The 13,164-nt window shown below is 46.7% G+C and overlaps 1 long non-coding RNA gene across 1 annotated transcript in view; it reads right to left on the bottom strand.

Annotated features, from left to right (window-relative positions):
- Window positions 1-11,538, bottom strand: part of LOC125173566 (uncharacterized) — a 72,893-nt gene extending 61,355 nt beyond the window's left edge. The window contains exons 1-5 of the long non-coding RNA XR_007155079.1: window positions 10,231-11,538; window positions 9,741-9,843; window positions 9,084-9,269; window positions 6,947-7,125; window positions 3,827-4,028 (exon numbers count right to left, since the gene is read on the bottom strand). This is a non-coding gene — a long non-coding RNA (uncharacterized LOC125173566). The remainder of the gene's footprint in view (window positions 1-3,826; window positions 4,029-6,946; window positions 7,126-9,083; window positions 9,270-9,740; window positions 9,844-10,230) is intronic.
- Between the last annotated feature and the right edge of the window lie 1,626 nt (window positions 11,539-13,164).

Below are 13,164 nucleotides of genomic sequence, written 5' to 3'. Positions count from 1 at the left end.
ACATAAAAATATTTGGTAAATGTTCAATTTCAGTCTTCTTGGTTTCTTTCCCCTCTTATGTATTTTTCCCTTCTTTTCCTAATGGAATTAAGAAGTGAAATGGTTGAATAACTATCTTGACAATAGTCTTTGGCAAAATTCTGGAAAAGGTGAAGTGAAAAAAAGATGGAATGCTGCCTATAGAACATTAGAATTCCACTGGCCTGCAGCTAGCAATGGAGAGGAAATCCACATGTGAGGAGGGAGGCTTGGGCCCTGAGGTTGGCCATCTCCTTGGGGTCTTCGGGTGCCATCCATGGCCAGCCTCACTGTTTTCAGGGGCTTGTCCCTCTCCTTTGTCCTCCAGCCCAGGCACGTGCCCTCCACCAGTCCCTTGTGACAAGGCAGAGGCCCGGCCAACAAAAGTTTTAGAAGATTACACTAAGAGCAAGGGGCTCAAAAAGATAAATCAACAAAAATAATAAGCACTCAGATCATCTGGCTTACACAATGTAGTTTATCCATCTTTAGTATTTGGCGTCAATGGGGAGGTCTCCCTGCCTGGCTGCCCTTCTGACTCCATGTGGTGAAGGTCACGTTTAGTCCCTGCCATCCTGGAGGGATCCCGCGAATCTCCATACCAAGAATGGCCAATTCACAACCTACCTGCTACATGTCCCCGTAGTCTGCTCAGGGCAGACATCCCCAATCAACCACAGCACTCTTCCTCATTGAGCACAGACTTGGACACAGTCTCTAGGTATCAACTCCCAATGAGCCAAAGTTACACCAACTTGTCATCCCTGCTTTAGATCCCCAAAGTCCCTATCAAAGAAAGCAGAGTCCCAAGAAATCCAGAAAACTCCCTATCACGCCTGACTAAGACCCCCTTCTAAGTTCTGGCTCCTGTCCAAAGACTACCTCGTCTCCATGTGAGTGATCTTCCGGGAACTACATACATCAGAGGAGCTCACGCCAGCCCACAGAGGTGCCCCTCTTTGCTCACCAACTCAAAACCACACATTCATATGAAGGTCAATAAGAGAAAGGTCCTCACAGGAGTCTCCTCTTATACTTTCCACCTACCCCGCAAGCCCAGAAGCAAAACACCAGATGCCATGGTATTGGCTGGAGATGGACATCTTTATCATGTTGTCATTACTCAAGCTACGGTTACCCTCAATGGGGACAGAGAAAAGAGCAAGCTACTAGCTGGTAAGAAGGATACCTTACAGTGCCCCATACTGTTTTCTTCCCTAAACCCAGATGAATACCTACTAGGAATATGAAGGTTCTTGTTCTGGGGGTGTAGTTACATCGGGGCCCAAGCTATTGGAAGAGAATGTGAAGAATGCTCCCTCCTTTTCCCAAACTTTCCTCTTTCCCCACATATTGGTTCTGGGGAGAATCAAAGGCAAGAATGCCCTCTAAGTCCTTTACTTCGGTCATTAAATTTTCACACAAACTCTGTGAGTCATGTATTCTTGAAGTTCATTTTATAGATGAGACAACTGAGGCTTCGAGAGATTGGAAACCCTTCCCAAGGTCACACAGCTTGAAACAGGCACTGTACAGCTTCAAATCTTAATCTCTTCCTATACCATGCTGGCCCTCACGTCAAACCGTGCAAGACACAGCCAGGGGCCACACACAAACCCAGAATGGTCCCAACCAGGGTCCTATTGCCATTTTCCATGGCCTTAAGAGGTAGAAGACAAACTTTGACTCCCAAAGGAGGCTCTGATGACATCATTCACATAATAAAATATTGTGGGGTTGTTCACAGAAATAACGGGTGTCTACCAAATGCTGGAATCTTTTGATGACCCAAGAATTCTAACACTGCCTCTGTGGTCATCAATTTGTTGGGGATAAATGAAAACAATGCCTAATAACCTTTCTTCCAGACCAAAGACTTTAGCCACAACCAACCCATTGCAAGTGTGGGCAGGTTTCATCTGAAATAAATCCCAAATCAGTCCACCTTGTTCCACCTGCATTTCCACCACCCTGGTCCAAGTCACTGTCGCATCCTTCAGAGGCAGTGCAGTAACTCCTCTCCCTGTGTCACTCTGTTCCCAACTCCTGTCCCACAGCTGTCAAACTCCTGGTTTTTAGAAGCCAATGACTGCTGCTAGAATAGAATCCGGGCCCCCTATGATGGCCTCCAAGCTTCCACCTGTTCTGACTCCTGTCCACTCACCTTATATCTGATTTATGTACTTTGTTATCTATTTTTCTCTCTGTTTCCAGTAGCAAGTTTCTAATGGGAAAGGGGACCTTCCTGACTTGTTAAACACACAAGTACACGTTGAATATATGAATGAAGGTTATCTGTGACACATAGAGGAATACAAACTCTCCCCTACAGGCTTGCTCGATGCATTGGTTCTAGGGACTACAGAGGTGTGATAATCTGGAAACCAGAAGCCTTGGGTTTAGTCATTGCACTGCTACTCAAATTCACAGCACGAGACTGGGAAAACCTCTCAACAGTCTTTGGCCTCTGTTTCCCTGTCTGTTAGTTCTGCCTTTTCCGTGAGCAGACGTGATCACCCTCCTGATTCAGCAAACTCTATCGACTATTTGCAAGGCACTCCACTGGGTCCTGGCAATGCCAAGATGAAGGACACCACACTAGCCGAGAAAGAACACACAGGTGATTTGGGGCCAGAGATGAGGCAGTACGTAAACAATGTCTGATATCCTACCATGAGCCCTAACGGAAACCCAGTAAAGATACAACATGACGCGAAGGAGCGAACTGCCAGTTTCATCTGGTACTCAGGGTGGAGGCCACTCCTGAAGCTGGGCTTTGATAACAGACAGGAACTCCCGCACCAGAGGATCAGAGTCGTGCATGGGAACACCAGCAAAGGCATGATGCATCACGCACAGGGAACAGGAAGTGGTTCCAAGTGGCCAGTTATGGAGAGTGTGGAGGGGCACAGGTGGAAAAGGAGGTTGGGCAGGTACGCTGGGGCATGGAACATGGAGCCTCTAGGCCAGTGTAAGGGGTTGAAATCTTAGGACAAGTGTTTTGAGCAGAGGCATGACCTATCTAAGTGTATTTCAGAAAGATTATTCTGACAGCAGCCTGGAGGGTGGATTTGGAGGGAAACGCAGCAGAAACAGGACTGTGGAGAGCAAGCTGTGGTAGTAATGCAGGCAAGCAGGGCGCCGAAAGGAGTCGCAGAGAACTGGAGAGAAGCAGCCTCGGCATGAGCGTTAGGACCCCCGGTACGTCTCTAAAGCCTGGGAGAGTTGAAAGTTCCCAGCTGGGGTGATTGGTTGTTGCTTTTCCCCCGACAATGCATGCAGGAGGAGGATCCAGTTTAGGAAGAAATGTACCAAGTTCCTTCTTGAACATGTGAGTCCCCTCCTACGAAAGCACACGAGTGCAGGGTGTTGTGGCCAAATCCTTGCGTTAGGGTGGCAGGAGGAGCTGGAACTGTGACCAAATCACTGCACCTCCTTGTTTTGTCGCCTCCCTGGCAGGAGGAAGGCAAGTTATGATTGCCTCTTTCCTCATGGGGGTGTAGCGAGGCTTTGTTTCTCTGTTTCACGGGCTGCATCACACCCAGATGAAAGGAGCTCTGTGAGGCAGGAGCATAAGGAGACAGGGCACAAAGAAAGGTCTAAAAGGCTGCCTGAAGGGTAGGAGACAGGTTTGCAGGGCGTTCGTTCTGGCTTCATAATGTGATTTAAAGATCCAGAAATGAGAATGAAAAGATACAAGCAGCAGCAGAAGAGAGGGATTCATTCTCTCTCCAGATGGATTAACATTTGGATTGTTTTTCCCAGATGTAACTGGCCAGGATTTAAAACAAAACAAAACAAAACCTACCATGCTTCTCTCTCAAGGGGACAGCATGGGGCGGCAGACCCAAAGGGCTCCGAAAGAGACAGCTGTCAGCTCAGCAGCTCACTGTGAGGACCGCTCTGGGCAGAGGTGTGGAGGCTGGGACCAGTCAGGCTTCAGGCGCCAGAGATTCGGCCCTTCACCAGCCCAGGGAGCCACCGCAGATCCTTCCACAAAGCCCAGATGCCTGCAGAAAATAAAAAGTTTGCTTGGTACTCCGCACCAGACCAGATGGCTCCTTTTCGGATAAGACTTTCGAAGTGTCCAGAGTGTTCTTTCTTCTCAGCTCATCCCTGAAGCAGCCCCTCTGATCGCACTTGCCCGCACCCCCACTCCACAAGCTGCTCCTCCCTGGGGCCTCTGTGAAAATGGGTCAGCCTTGGAGTGTTCTGGAAAAACAACTTCTCCCTGGGCTTACCAGTTTCCGGGAGAAATAGCACCTTCCTGTGCCTGCAGGACTTGGCTCCTTCACATTCACCCTTTCCCTCCATCCCCCTCACTGCCTGGCTTCTAGCACTTGAGTCTTACCCATCCTTCAAGGCCCTGAAAATCACATCGCCCCCCAAAGTCTTCCTAGACTGCCTAGTAGGAGTTTCTCTCTCCTTGTTCTCCTGTTACACTTTATTTGTTATAACCCTGTGTGTTAAGTCTACTTGCCTTCTACTTGCTGTGGCTCTAAGTTTCGCTCACACTCTCGATTTTAAGGCCTTGGAGACCAGAGTTGCACTGGGCTCACTGCATTAGCCTCAGGGCCTGCCACTGCTTAATCAATGTTTGCTGGGTTCATTAGAATAGGTGAGTTAAGAGCTGGAAGCTATACTGTTGCTGTAAGGAGAGGCAGGTGTTCCCAGAATGAGTCTGCTTCTGCTAGAGCTGCCTGGATTTCATAACCTGGCATTATTGCAGGGGGACTTAGGGATGTCAGGCGGGAGCCATGGTTATAGGTCTGGAAACATCCACTGGTCAGGCCTGCCGGCAGGGAGGAAGAACAACGTTGTGGCCCTGGGAAGAGTTCTGGCTCAGACAGGGTGGGTCGAATCCTGGCTGCCTGTACCAATTTCGATCCCTGGAATAACAGGCAAGTGTCTTCTCATGTTCTGATCCTCCATTTAGTCAGCTGCAAAGTGATCATAGTCATTCCTACCTTTGCAGGTAATTGTAGGAAGGTAACTGTAGGTGCGCGTTGCCTGGCACCTAATCGACGCGTACTGAGTTCTCTGACTAACTCATTCATTGATGGAGGATGTAAATGAGGACAAGGCACAGCCTGGAGAAGGGGGATCCACAGCCCATGAACAAGGGTGGTTCTTGTGATACAGGTTAGTGACGATGTCTGGGTGTGGATACATCTGTACGCTGAGCTACTGAGACCTGAATTCTGTCCTAAAAACTCTGGTACCCACGGAATATGTAGAATAACTTTTCTGAGCTTTGACTACACTGGGTCAAAGCTATGCTTCCCACTACCTCCACATGGTTATTGTGAATAATAAACCACCCCAGGCTGTTGAGTCTTTGATGAAATGCAAACATATTGCACAGCCTGGTGCCCAGGCCCTAGTAAGCAAGCCTTGAATAAGGGTTCCTTTTATTACGATCTTTTTTTTCCCTCTAGACTCTAAGTTCCATGGAGTCAGGAACTATGTCTGTTTTGTTTTGCACCTTGTACTCAGATGCTGAACACAGAACCTGACAGGTTGGGGCAGGGGAAGCTTTATGAATATCTTTTGAAGAAATGAATTAATACCCATCTGGCATTGTTTAACTCTAGAGCATGGAGGCTGTGATGATCCTTAATGTTTATTTCATTCTATGGCATTCAATGATTTCTAGTCAGATGGGGGGACCAGTTCAGGTCAGGAAGTATTTCAGCTATTGAATCTGTGATTGCGTTGCTTCATGAATAAAAATAAATCAACATTTTTTTTCTCTCTCTCAATCTAGTTATTATCTCTGTGCAATAATTGGGGATTGGGAGAAATTCTTGTTCCTTCTTTGTTAGTGTTGACCAACAAACTTGTGAACTTGAATGCATGTTAGCAATTAGTATTGATTAATCTGATTTGCAAGCTTGGGCACATAACTTTACTCTGGAAATCCTGCACATTTTCTTGACCACAGCCACAGACAGTCAGAGAATAAACTGAATCCCTGATCACTATGAGCTTCCTCCGGACCAATGACCCACACTTTTGACCCTTCCCAAACTCATGTCTCCAGGAATGGAAAGGAAGAGAGAAGCCACAATTTCTCAGGTGCCAAACTTTGTGCAAGGACTTTGCATTTCTTTAGTAGTATTTCATGCTGCCCACGAATTAAGTATCTTAGATCTTCTTCTGGGCACGTTTGCCTTCTCCCTCAAAGTCAGGTTTAGCCCCATGACTTGCTTTGGGGATGGACATGTGAGCAGAAGAGATACACATTCTTTCTGGGATAAAGTTTTAAGAGCCAGCATGCTATTTTGCACACTCACTTTCCCTCTCCCATGATGATGTGCCACATGATGAAGCCTCCTTCAGGTTAGGACCCAGAGTGAGGATAATCTGGAACAGAGTGCCCAGCTAATTCTCAAGAGCGAGTGGCGTTAGCAAGAAGAATGTCTTTGGAGGTTTAAGACACTGAAACTTAGGAAGTCATCTGTTACTGCAGCATAACCTGAACTATCCTGACTGATATAATATGTCAGTTCATTTAATCCTCATAAAAAAGATCCATGAGGTGGGTGTTAGAAGATGATTCTTCATGGATCTCATGCATTTCTACATACATGTCTTACAAGCAAAGCTATAGTTCCCTTTATTCCAGAATGTCTTCTCAAGGACATCTGTATAGCAAATGGCCTGGAAAGGTAGAGATAGTATCACCCACCAGAGGAAAAGGCAGGCATACTTACTGCTTGTTATAAACTCAGGATCCCTAAGCCCAGGTCACTCTCCTATATAACACCGCTCACCGTGTGTGTAGGTAACCAGTGTGACAGGCTAACATGTTAGATGGAATAAGGGAAATTAATGTCTATTAAATAACTAGTGTATTTCAAGCACTGTGCTAGAATGCTATTTTCCAGAGTTCTTTAAAAATTAGCATTGAACTATCCCGACTTACCTAGTTTTGATGCCTAAAGGAAGACATTTGTCTCCATCTCGGCATACATCACACCCATATTCAACTGCCTTCTCCCCAGCAAACAGATGACCCGGAGACTGTGTTAAACTGTCGGATTTCCAATAACTTAATGTCCAGGGTACCTTGTGCAGTGATAGGTCTGGGAGCTCTGGAGGTCTCTGGAAGAAGCACAGAGTATGTGTAGAGCCAAAGACCTTGGGGGCACCAAGGGCACTCAGATCCAAGAAGTGGCCTCACGCCATCTCCCTGCCCTCCTGTAGGCAACGCAACAGGATGAAGGGGCACCAGGGGCTTGGCATAACTAGCATAATTGAGCTGCAGTGGGAGTACGCATTTCCCCCAACTACAAAGCCCAAGGCTCTCAGATCCCAGGAAAACTGAGCCAGAGCTTCACGCCTACCCACCCTCAAGCCATCCTTTTCCAGTGGGACACAATGGAAGGGACTGGGGCCCACAGATCTGGGTTCAACTCTTGACTCAAACTCTAATCTACCTTAGTGACATGGGGGCAAGATTTTTAACTTCTCCGAGCTTCAATTTTTTCATCCATAAAGCGGAATAATCATATCTCTAACTTGTAAGGTTTTCATGGAGACTAATGAATGAGATCCCGTATGTAAAGCACAACGTCCAGCGCATAGTAGTCTTTCAATAAATAGCAGCAACTCTTATTACCGTCATCATTTTGTTTTGACTGAGGAGACAGAACATCCCTTCAAACAAAAGAAAATTAAAAACTAGGTGCAGAGCCACTGGCTGAAAGCCAAAGGGGAAGATAAAGCACTATAATTGCCTCTCCTGGGAAAAGCAATAAATCCAGGCAGCTGTGCTGCTCCCACTCTGTGGCGGTGTGAGAGGGGGGCTGTGTCAGAGAACTTCTGTCTCAGAACCTGAGTGTCCACCATGTACAAGGCACTCTCTGGGGAGATGTAAGGGGTGCAACGAAGAGGCAAGCACTGTTCGGCCTTCCAGGAGTTTATTCTCTACAGAGGCTAGCACAAAAGGAGGATTAGATAACAAGAGATAGATAATAAAGGTAGATAATCGTTATTAGCTACCAAGATTGGGACAAAGGGAGGATTAGAAAATATTGTATTATGGGGAAAATTGAGAAAAGGGAAGTGATGTGCACAGGTGTTCATGGTGGCTGAGCTTTCATTCTGGCAACAGGGCGTTAAGACAGGCTTCATATATGGATATTTGGGATGAGTAGATTAAATTTCTTTTTTATTGCTTTTTAATTTTTTTTTAATGTTTATTTATTTTTGAGAGAGACAGAGACAGAATGCGAGCGGGTTAGGGGCAGAGAGAGAGGGAGACACAGAAGCAGAAGCAGGCTCCAGGCTCTGAGCTGTCAGCACAGAGCCCAACGCAGGGCTCGAACTTGTGAGCTGTGAGATCGTGACCTGAGCCAAAGTCCGTCGCTCAACCGACGGAGCCACCCAGGTGCCCCTGAAATTTCAAGAGTGACATGGGAAAAGGGAGGGCAATTAAGCAAAAGGAAAATAACGAATCTGACAAGGACTGGGCCCATTCGGGAACAGAGAGTAGTATGATTTGGCTGGAAAGTGTTATGGGATAACCAGGAAACAGAGTCTACACAATGGATGGCCTTGAGAGCATGCTTAATCTGGTCCTCAGCGAAAAGTGGCAGCTTAGAACTATGTCTAAGCGAGACGAACCTGGTGGCTCTACATAGGACAGACTGGAGGAGAAACACTTTAGCAGCAGAGAGACCATTTAGGGAAGTAAGAAGCATCTGAGGCTGGAAGAATGGGAGCCCTAGATTGGAGGGGAGCATCAGCAAGGATAGAAAGGGTGAATCCGGGAAAGGTGAAAATTCTATATTCAAGGAAGAGAAGCATGAGGAGAAGCTTAGCAATATCTAAGCCATGTAGCAGGCATCCCTGTGCTGGACCTAGAAAGGTACCGGCAAAGCACTCCTGTGATGTGGTCACCACCCACACGCTATGGAGACCGCACGTTCTGGAAGACTTCTGCTTAACAGGACCAAATTGGTCAAGGATTTAGGGGATGAGCTTAAGCAGTAACTTTTTAACAAATAAGGGGTATTACCCACACAACAATAGACTAAGCAAAGAAGCCAGGGGCTCACCTTTTGTGAAAGCTTTTAAAGCTGGACGTGATGCTGGATGCCATTCCACTGGTCAGAAGACTGAATTAGGTCAACTGGGCTTGCGAGGTTGGCTCGGGCTTGAGCGTCTCCGAACCAGAGTACATGAGGCTTCGTGAGGAGGAGATCCCGAAGGACTCCCCGGTCAGGGCCATTTCCAACAGTCCTCTAGGCAACCCAGGAAGAAAAGGAAGAGGAAATTAATTTTCGATTGACTACAGACATTAAGTATTCGACTACCCCTTTCCCAATGACAGCCCAGTGGGAAATGTTGACATGCACGGCTTTGGCAAATGAGCTTTACAAAGTAAAGCACTGCTTCTTCTTACAAAGCAACTCACAGTTTGAATTGAGATTCTGACATATGTTTATGTTTTGACCCAATAATTTTGCTTCTAGGAATCTAGCCTCAGAAAATGATCAAAAGTACAAAGATTTATATGCCAAAATATTTACAAAGGAGAAAAAAAATGGGGAAAACACACCGAACGGCAACAATAGGGACAGAGTTAAATAAATGACGGTATGTCTGTTTATGAAATACTTTGTAGACATTAAAAGTCATGTGTCTGAAGAATAAGAGAATATGTTCACAAAAGAATGCTAAATGGAAAAAGCAGCCTGATAAATTATACATACATTGTGATACCATGATGATTCCATGGTGGAAAAGTAGCAAACTCAGAGGGAGGGAATCGAGGCAGCCTTCCTTCTTCTTACTTTTCTGAACCTTCAAATACTCCTGTAAGTATTTATTAACAATAATAATAATGAACATTGGTTGAAGTCTTAGTGCATGCCACATCCAGTCTTAGAAACTTTATACACATATCAAGTCACTTAATTCTCATAATGACTCTATCAAATAGGCCCCATTATTAAATCCATATTATAGTCAAAAAGAGTCTTGGAGCCAGGTTCTTTGTTCAAAGCGATCCAGCGAGGACAGGGTAGAGGTAAGACTCGATGTTAGGTCTCTGTGGTCCCAATCTTTCAAACTTACTTCATTAATTCGCCTCTAAGATCAGTAAATATACAGGTGGGGGTAATGCTCCTAATTTCAAAAATGTCCTCCCACTGCCCCCACCCACCCCCCCATACACACACACTCTACTTTATAAGGAAATACCAGGTGTTTAGTGGAGGAAAGCCAAACATTCCAGAACTAGACTCTGCTTTTATGTCAAGCCATTCACTTTTTATGCCAATGTCACCAAAACACTGATGATAGGACCTTGTTTTCTGTGGGAGGAACGGGGATTATAAAAGGTCAAAGAAAATGACTTCACATTGTTAGCAATTAGCTAATTAAGTAAATTATGTGAAGTATTTAACACTAGAACTAGTCATTAGAGTTTACAAGTAGATTAAGAAAAAATAGGAATGGGTTTTGTACTTTGGAATAAAATGAGATGGGAAAGAGACGCCTTTTTCTCCCCTGGGAACCCTTCTGCTTTGAGAAGTGCAGTCAGGCTCACGGGGGTCCCAGGCCAGCCCCTCGTCAGCTGAGTGAGGACCTCGGCCCAGTCACTTACCTTCTCTGGGTCTCAGTTTCCTCATCTGTAGGGGGAGGTCCAGATGATTTATACATTCCTCGCTCTGATTATCACTGCTTCTATGACAAAATTGTCACTGCTTCTATGACAAATTCTATGACAGAGGACAAACCTGTATCTGAAAAGGTTGGTCGGCTGCCTCCCAGACACAGGAATCCAGCATTTTGCACGACCTTTCTCCTCTAGAAAGAGGACCCCTTTTCTTCTCCCCAGCCCGGCAGCCCCAGCTGAGATCACAAGCCTTTCATCAGAGCTTTTTGTGATAAAGCAGCCGAAGTAGGGGTGAGGCTAGGAGAGAAAGTGGGATCGGGGATGATGGAGAGCTTTTGGGTGCTGTAAGAATCTCTAGACCGTATTCCTACCCACGCTTCCTGATTGGAACTGCCCAGAGAACTGTATTCTGATTCCATTGTTATTGTTTCTTTTTCCCCTTTAAAGCACTGTCTATGGGAATAAAGGCTCATAATCTCAGGGATCGCTGAGCTAATTTATAAAATGAGAAAAGGAAGTTATTTTCTGTGCACGTAGCATGATATTCCCCCTGACAATGCACACACTGGGCTGGCAGTGCCTGGCTCGCTTCTCCAGCCCACTTGATATTCTGCTCACAGTGCAGAACACAGGAGGGTCAAGGCCAAACATAGATGATGCACAATAGAAACACGCCAAGAGCAGGCTGTTTTCCGGGGACCAGAAAATGTTACCCTATTACTGTTCAGGGACAGCGAGAAACAGAAAGAGGAGAGGGCCCTCAGTGGTGTCTGAGGGACAAACACCTGCGTTAAATCTCAACAGGATCCACCTGCAGGAACCTCAAAGAACAGAAACCTCTCTCCGAGCCACGCGGCTCCTGGTAAACCAGTAACATCTAGCCAGCCAGGGTCCAGGCACACGAAGGCCCCATGGAGTACGTGGAGATGGGTGAATTGAGGCGGGCGAATATGAAAACAGACAGTGAGTAAAAGATTGCCCGTGGGCACGGACACTCAGCCAAGGGGAGAGTACATTTCCTCTTCCACAAGCCTCCCCGCTCAACTGAAAGGTTCTTAATGCTAGAGCTGGAGTAAGGATGAGGAGCTCCTGGTGATTCCCATTTCTTGACCGATGCTGTGGACCAGACCTGGTGCTATGGGCCAGAGTTATTTCATCTGAGTTATTTTCAATCCTCACAAGTACCACATGTCATAGTTAAGGAGACCGAGACTCAGAAAGTTTAAGAAACTTGACCAAGCTAACACAGCTAGTAAATCCCACAGCTGGGGGGACTGGAACCGGAGTTTGATTGTTCCCAAACCAGCCCTTGTTCCATGATGCCACATGGTCACCTCCCATCCATATGTCAAGAGCTTGTTATATAGAAAACACAATGGATGGCAGTGTCTGGGGGGGTGGGGGGCGTGGGGGTGGGAGAGAGAGGAAGAGGTCATATGTGTGTGTGTGTGTTTGTACAAAGAGGAAGAGGTCATATGTGTGTGTGCGTGATCTGAACACAGATCAGTCCAGTGGGGCAAACCGCCCAAACCTCTGCTTGGCCATCTTTCCTGATTCCGAGAATCCTCCCCTGTGAAGGCAGCCAGGCCAAGTTACCAGCCATCACTGCCGGGGCTGGAAGTAGAGGTGAGTGTGACCTACCCCCCCTGTGTGTCACATGCTACTCCCACCACGTGGCCACCTCTTCAGCATACTATGCCCGAAAAGGTTCCACGCAGGCCACTGGGCCATCCGTAGACCAGCCTACCACACCAGCTTCCTGAAGCTTCTCTCTGGCTGCCAGGGAGCGGAGGCTTTGGTGAAAAGCAGCCATCACAGTGAGCATCAGAGGGCTGAGGAGGAACCGGGGACCCCGTGCTGCGCTTCAGTCTGCACTGTTGTGCAGCTTGACTTCTTTTAGGCTTGTCTTGGTTTTCCTCCAATCAACCCATGTTACTGGTTGTCACCGCCTTGCTGCGTAAAAGCAGAAGCCTGGGTCTCCTTGCTGCTTCCCCAAAACAAGAGAGAAAATGAAGAGATTAAACAAAAGAAAACAAATGGCGTCTTCCTATGATGTACAGACAGGGTGCCTGCCTATATCGTGGGCAGTTCGAACTGGAACCTTCTGGGAGTGAAGCCCCCCACCCCGCCCCCGGCTATTAATAATTACATCAGGACCGTCAGCACAAACTGGACCGGCCTGTGCAAGACAAGATGTTTCCATGGAATAAGTCTCTGCAAACAGGGTCCATGTCATTGGCTCTTTCCTGGGCAGCACGTAGCATATTAGGAGGTGGTGGTGGTTTTCAGTAATAAACCTATGAAATGAGAAGAAAAGAAACGGGGTTGGGGCCAGCAGAGTAGGTAAAGTGGCCTTTCCTGTCGTTATCTTTCCTTGCAAACTGTCAACAGTCAGAGATGTCCCTACACTGGGCCCCACCTTCCTCAAAGCCTTTAAGCTCTTTGCAGGCACCATTCTGAATAAATTCTCAGGCCAGAGATATTTGCATTGCGACTGTGAAGGAACCCCTGAGGGA

The sequence above is a fragment of the Prionailurus viverrinus genome, chromosome A1 (assembly GCF_022837055.1).
Source record: "Prionailurus viverrinus isolate Anna chromosome A1, UM_Priviv_1.0, whole genome shotgun sequence".
NCBI classification, from domain to species: Eukaryota; Metazoa; Chordata; class Mammalia; order Carnivora; family Felidae; genus Prionailurus; species Prionailurus viverrinus.
Note: the sequence above shows the minus strand (reverse complement) of the source record. Positions and strands in the feature narration are given on the sequence as shown.